At 39.1% G+C, this 7,463-nt stretch overlaps 1 protein-coding gene across 1 annotated transcript in view; it reads right to left on the reverse strand.

Moving 5' to 3' along the window:
• Positions 1-3,326, reverse strand: part of LOC116096922 — a 60,903-nt gene extending 57,577 nt beyond the window's left edge. The window contains 1 exon segment of the mRNA XM_031379251.1: positions 3,091-3,326. The gene's annotated coding sequence lies outside the window, so the exon portion shown is untranslated.
• Between the last annotated feature and the right edge of the window lie 4,137 nt (positions 3,327-7,463).

Here is a 7,463-nt window from a genome sequence, read left to right on the forward strand (position 1 = left end):
ACTTGATACAAGAGTTACAAATGTCAAGCAAAGCATTCAGTCTCACTCTTTGTTGTTTTCTTATAAGCAACCTCCCTAGTTAATCGTCTATATTTCTTTTGGCTATATAAATAATTTTGAAATATATAAGCTGTTCTAAAAACCATAGTATAGTGTAAAAACATTAAATAAACAATACTATTAATAGAGAGGCTGAGATATGAGAAGCAAGATTTCATGACCTTTATGCTGTATACAACCAGACATTGTCACAAACAAACAAGCTGAACATGTATATAGATTGTACAATATTGGACTTCTTTCTCCAACTACCAAATTAGAGAGACCATTGGATGACAGTCAACAAATTTCTAATTCCTCATATTATTGGATTTCAATCGATTAGGATATGTTGCTAATATTAATTTTCATATTAAGATTTTAAGAAAAATAATTGTCACTTCTTGTTTTTGTTGTAAGAGGTGGAATTAGATTTGTGTGGATTTGTTGAAAGATTACTTTCTTGCTTCTTCTAGAGTGTAGTTTTGCTCCTTATGTTGATGTTTTCCATCTATTATCCTTTGTAGGGCTGGATTTGTGGGAAGATATTGCATAAATTTTGTTTTGTCATGGAATATCTTGTTTTCTCCATATATGGTAATTACACTTTTAATGTTTATTAATACACAGTTAAGGAATAAATTCTGAAAAGGATTCAGAGAAATAAGAAATGTAACACATTGTTTGAAGAAATATAATTTAGTATTTCCATGATAGAAACTAACATAGAAATCCTTTAAATACAAAATGTACAACCAATGTGTTCTATTCCTTCCAAAAACTGGTTATATAACCAAAGGAGATAAAACAGCTATACACAGATGACAATTACACTTGCATATTTCTTGTATTAGTATTCACAAAAGCTGAAATACAGAGTACGTTTAAATATCTTTTATTGGATAAATTAGTAAAGAAAATGAGAAGCCAAGGGGCATGGTACATGCATTAAAGTCCAGTGTTGGAGAAGTAGAGAGAGAAGGATCAGAAACACACACACATTCTCAATTGTGAGACTCTATTGCAAATAAATGAAAAAGAAAAACAAAATACATAAAAACACATGCATGGTACCTATACTTTAAAAGATCAGATCACGGTGAAGTGTCTGCTGTGCAAGACTTATGGCCTGAGACTAGATCCCTGGAACTTTCCTAAACAAACAACTGCCTGAAGTCGTCCTGTGATTTTCACATACATACTGTGATTTGTATATAACTGCTCACATCCCCAAAACATACATGAAGTATTCATTAGCCTTTCGAAACAATAAATGTCTGTCATTTGAAGTTTGAGTGAATGTGAATGAAACTGGAGATAAATATGTTCAGTAAAATATCACAGATACAGGAAGACAAATACCTCATGTTTCAGTTATTTACAAAAATAAATTTTGTAAAAGGATGAAATGGAATAGTGGTCAATAGAGATGGGGAGAGGAAGTGGCAAGAGAAACATGAAGATGTTCAATAAAGGACATGAAAACACAGCATGTCTCATCCCAAAATATAAAATCTTAACACAGACAATTATTGATTGTTGAAGACATCAAAATGCTTGTACTAGACTACTACATATTATATGTATATATTGTTTTTATAATGTGCCATATAAAGGTCTGTAAGCTAGAAAATTAATGTAACATTTAAAATAAAAATGTAAAAGTATACAGCATTTAGGAGGCAGGTATTGCTAGAAATCTCTAAATTTGAGGCCATCCTGGTCTACATAGTCAGGTCAGAGCCAATGAATGTCGCATAGTGAGACCTTGTTGAAAAAACAACAACAAAACAGAGCAAAACAACAAAAAACACAAATGAGGCAATTTTAAAAGTGGTTTAGAAAAAAACAATACCTTGGAATTGCTGACAAAATACTATTTAATGGCTTTTTAAAATATTAGAAAAATTTGATGCTGAAAGATTAATTTAAAGATATCAAGTTCTCACTAGCAGAGCTAAGGAACATCCAAGAAATTATCATATAACTTGGGGGCTCACTATGTAATAATGTAAGATTTCAACCCAAGAAAAGTGAAACCATTTTAATTACATAATTTCCAAATCATAACTGATTTTAGTTTCATAACCATATTACACCCATGGCATTAAATAGTACTATGTAATAAAATACAGAATTAATCATAAACATTTAAGAGGGGCATGGTAGTGCATGTCTAGGATTCTTGGCCACGAGAGGCAGAGGCAGAAGGACTATAAGTTTGAGGCTGGCCTCAGCTATGCACGTAGTTCAAGGCAAAGCTGGTTGGATAGTGAAATTATTTTTCAAACAATAATAATAAACAGACAATAATATAAACTTTTCAAGAAGTATGATATTTACTAATAGTGTCTATAGTTTGAAACGTATGCGTATCTCAATATCTGAAAAGTTAGGCAAAGCACGATAAAAAATTAGAAAAATCTTAGAAAAAATTATTAACAGTGAACAGGTTTAACTTTGTACCATTAGCATTTACCTCCAGCATGGAATTAAGAAGAGAGTATGACAAATATTGTCTAACATCTGATATAGAAGGGAACTAAAAGAAAACCTAAACATAAAAATGCCAAGACACTCTATTTAAATAACTGTATTCACAAAACTGGGACATCTACTTCTACAGGCTATTGAGGTCTCTCATGTTTTGTACAAATCTCAATTTTGTATATTCACAAAACGGTAGACTATATTCATGTTGAAATGTGGTTTTCATTTAACATTATTTTAGTTATGATTTCTCACGTTTCCGTCTTGTGTTTTACTCATTCACCGCAATCACCTTGCTCCCATGTGTTCTCTACTGAAGATAACTGAAGACCAGTGTTAAATACTAACTCATGAAAAGTCATAGGAGTAGAGGTGGCCTCTTTATTCTGTCATCTGCTGTCTTTCTAGTGAAGCATCTGAAACCAGCTACAGCAGGTTCAATGCTGTGAGTGCAGCTGGCACCAGCTCTGGCCCCCCCACCCTCTAACACTGATTTTTCTATGTTCCTTTATATTTCACATATAGATCTGAGCATATATTGAAGAAACAGACAGGACTCACCTCCCTGGAAATTTCTGCAGCGATGGAGAGATCCTGAGACCTTCAATGACACCAGAAGTGGCCTGCTTGTTTTGAGTAGGTAGGCAGATAAGTCAGAAAATGAGAAACTGAACAGTGGGGAGTAAAGGAAGATACTAGCAATTATGACACTCTCAGAGTTGGTTCATTTCTTAAGCAGCACTACGTGTCTCTCACTGTGCTGTGTCCCTGGGGTGAGGAGTGCTGAAACAGCCAGGCCTCCTCCCAAATTTGTTCATAGCTTTCAATTTCCCTGGGCTTATGAAACCTCTTGACTTCCCTTAAACACTGTGGTCACTATGACAAAAAAAAAAATTACAGCTTAGTCAGGCTCACATTCTTTTCTGATGAATCTCACTAAATAAGAAATCCTAACTTTTTGACTTTTGTAGCAAACAGATGTACACTGGCCACAAGACACAAAACTCACATACGTGGTTCACCCCATCAACGTGTTAAAACTAGCTGACCAAGGTTCTTCTGCTCTAATTAGAAAGGAGTCATGGGCAGCTGAGATGGAGTTTTCATTGTAGTAAAGTACTCAAGGCCAGAAATAGTCTAATACACTCAGGGTTTACCAGTGCCAAACCCTTCAGAATCCAGAGACTGTGGTCCCGAGGTTTTGGATTGGAGGCATATCATTCTGGGATTTAACCACCAACTGCCAGCCTGGTATTTGGAAGTTTTCCTAATCAACTTCTGGAAGCAGCAGGTGAAAGACAGTAGCAAACAGACAGTGCCTTTGTGATCCTGGGACCTTGAGAGTGGCTGGTGTCACAGCTCATTGGCTGAGGTGCTAGAACTCTTGGCCTTTAAGAATTGGCAGCTGTCTGGAATGCACCTGATGGTCAGTTGGCATCATCTCATTGCTCAGCTCCTCAGAGCCTTGGTTTTCTTTATCTCTGACACCTGTATGTGAGCTCCTGATGCTCTTTGGAGTTTCAGCTGCTCTCTCATCACCATGACCACTGTCATGTCTACCTCCACTTCCAACACTGTATTTTTTCTCTTTTTTAAATTTTATTTAATCTTCTTTTTTTGCACTCGAGATTTTATTCCCCTCCTGGTTCATCCTCTGACTGTTCCCCAACCCATACCTAGTCCTTGCCCCTCTGTCTCCACAAGGATGTCCTCACCAACCAGCCCCCACCCTACTAGACCTTATCATTCACTGAGGCCTTCAGTCTCTTGAGGGTTTGGTGTATCTTCTCTGACTGAACTCAGGTCTGTCAGTCTCATGCTGGATATGTGTTGGGGGCCTCATACTAGCTGATGTATGCTGCCTGGTTGGTATTCTAGTGTCTGAGAGATAGTGGGGGGGTCCAGGTAAAATGAGACTGCCACTATCATCTTCATTGCATAGCATTTGTAGTTTATATCTATGCAACTGTATCTCTATATATCTGTTATGTATCTCCATATATATCTGTATCTGTCATCTATCTATCTATCTATCTATCTATCTACTACCTACCTATCTATCATCTATCTATCTATCTATTTTCTATCTATCTATCTATCTATCTATCTATCTATCTATCTATCTATCTATCTATCTATCTATCTATCTGTCTGTCTGTCTATCTATCTGTAACCCTCCTGGCTTGAGGGCTGATTCTTCAGACCCTGCCTGCCTCTCATAACCACACCTCTCTGCCCATCTCCTGCTATTTGCCACGCCTCGCTCCTGGTTCCAGTTACATCGGAAGTCCCACCTCCAGAGACCGAATATGGAGCTGCTGATTGGGCCTGCATGCTGACAAACTTGGGGGAGGGGTTTTGCTTCACCTATTCTACCTGTTGACTTGTAGCAAAGATTATTAAATGCAAGATGGCTGGGTGACCATACCTCCTGAGTGCTGTCTAATTTTTAAGGTGCCTTCCACGTGGGTAAGATTAATTATGGCTAGCCAACTTTCTCCTGACTCCACATTTCCAGAAAACCCTTTCCTATGGTTAGTGCTGGACGGTAACAGATGGCTCCCAGATGTGAGGCTGGATAGGAATAGAAAGGAACAGAGAACTCATATAAATATTAAGATATAGACGGCGGATTCGTGCTGGGATGGACAGCCAAATTGCTGGGTTAAGATGGCCAGGGTGCCAGGTACAGCCACAGTGCCGTGTTATAAAGGCTACTACTCCCGAAAATGGAGGCAGCCTTCTTCCCCTTATACCTCCGGGTTAGAGTTTACGGGGGCCTCCCAGGAAGTGGAGATACTTGGGGACAGAAACGGCCGTGGACAGGCTTTAGTTCCCTGTGGTTATATGTTTTGTTTATATATATATCTATGTTACATGTAAGTCTGTCTTGTCTTTGAATGAATGCGATTGTTTTTGTATTGTCGATTGTCTTACATCTTTACTTCTTTGTCCTATTACATGTGGAAAGATGGCCGCGGAGGCCCCGCCCTCTCAGGGCCAAAAAAGCTTTCCTTTGTTCCGGCCTGGCTCCTCTGACAGACCGAGCAGGAGCATGCCTAGCTGTGCACAGACACTGCCAGAGGCTCTGTGGGCCAGCCGTGTGCAATGCTGCGGCAGGGCACTGCAGGGCCCAGTGGCTGCACGTGCATGGCTGGCGCTGCCCCCACTCCACCACCCTCGCTGGTGGGGCCTCCCAGAGTCTCAGGCATTGGGGTGCAGCGGTGGCTAAGGGTTTCCATTGATCTGTGCCTAGAGCCAAACTCAGACCTAACCAAAACACAAGCCTGCGCACGTCTGGAGAGAGCAGGCAGTGATGGGCTTAAACTGCAGGGAGCCAAAGCGAACTGGTTGGGGCCTGCAACTCTCAGGGCCAGTGGTGGAGTCCCTGGCACATCGCGCAGCTACCCCCAGATACCCGCAGAACCATGGCTGGAAGTTTCCATTGTGCTGAGCCCACAGGGTGGCCCAAGCCGGACAGAGGCTGAAGAAGACCCCGGCTTTGAGACCCCAAAAGTTCCGCCATAATCGCCTGCATGCGCAAATACCATTTACCTAAAGTTTCGCAACCTCTTTCGCCATCTAGTGGTATGATAATAAATTGCAAGCTAGTATTTCTCACAGCGGCTTAATTCTTACCTAGTTTCACTTCCAGTGTCACCCTACCTCCTATACATGGTAATATTTTCAGATGTTCCTAATTACCTCAAAAAGAGAGGCATTTTTATGCTTTCTTCACAGATTACAAGATACCCCAATAGACAGTTCATTGGAAGTAAAACTCTGTCCTTTCTGGAAACAGGTAAATAAATTTAGTTAACTAGTAACTAGCTAAGTGGTGGGTGTAAACAAAAAGTGGGTATACACCCCTTTTTTCTCAGCGTTTGGGAGACAGAGACAAGTTTGTAATCCTAAATTAAAGGCTGTTTTTATAGATTATTAAAAGCTTAGTTCTTAATTTCTTATTAATCAATTAATGAGATTTCATTTGGTTTCTAGCTAGTCTTAAAGGTATATGTTCTTATGATTATTGAGTTTTAAGTTATTAGACTTTGTTTTCATCGTTACATCTATTACTAAAGGCTAGGTTTAAGCTGGTAACTAATAACACATGCCATTAAACATCATGATTCTACCCCTCAGAGACCTAGTACAATGTGAGATTTTCTCACTGCTTTTATTTTTTTTAACTCCAACCCCTTCTCAGGCCTTCTCACAGAGAGGCTGGAACAGGCCACACCAGGCCTTTTATAGTTAGAAACTAATAGGTATAGTCCAAGGGTGGCCGACACATGTCCACATATTATTTTCATTGTAAACAAATAAGCTTGTTTCTCCTTAACTAAGAACCCAACTAGTTATGATCAGTGACTTAGCTCTAGCCCAAAAATGGGTTGGCATCACTCTGGCACGTTGCCATCTGCTTCCTGCTTTGAGACAGGGTTTCTCTGTGTGGCCCTGGCTGTCCTGGAGCTCACTCTGTGTACCAGGCTGGCCTCGAACTCCTGACAGTCTGCCATAGACTTCCATTGAAACTAGGTATGTACCCCACCTGACTCCAGCTAAAATCAAGCTACAGGCCATACATCTAGTGGTACAATTCTAACTGCTATTTAATTAGTAACTACTTAATTTTATACTATAGCTATGTTTTAAATTATGGGCTTAGCACCAGGCTTGCTAGCTACAATTCAGAGGCAGAGAGACAGTTAAAGGACTTTGTGGCATAAATATAATGTTTTTTAATATTAATTTAAAAAATATTAATTGTTTATAATTGGGTCTTACCTTCTAATAACTATAGTTATGGTTTTTTATTACATGAAAAATTAAGGCAAAGGTAGTAAAAGCTAAAAAGCAGCTGTGGCTGATATAGGCCCACTGCCATCTTTATTTACTAACTTATTTAGATAAGAGTGGTACAAACTAAATTT

This window comes from Mastomys coucha, unplaced genomic scaffold, assembly GCF_008632895.1.
Source record: "Mastomys coucha isolate ucsf_1 unplaced genomic scaffold, UCSF_Mcou_1 pScaffold1, whole genome shotgun sequence".
NCBI lineage: Eukaryota > Metazoa > Chordata > Mammalia > Rodentia > Muridae > Mastomys > Mastomys coucha.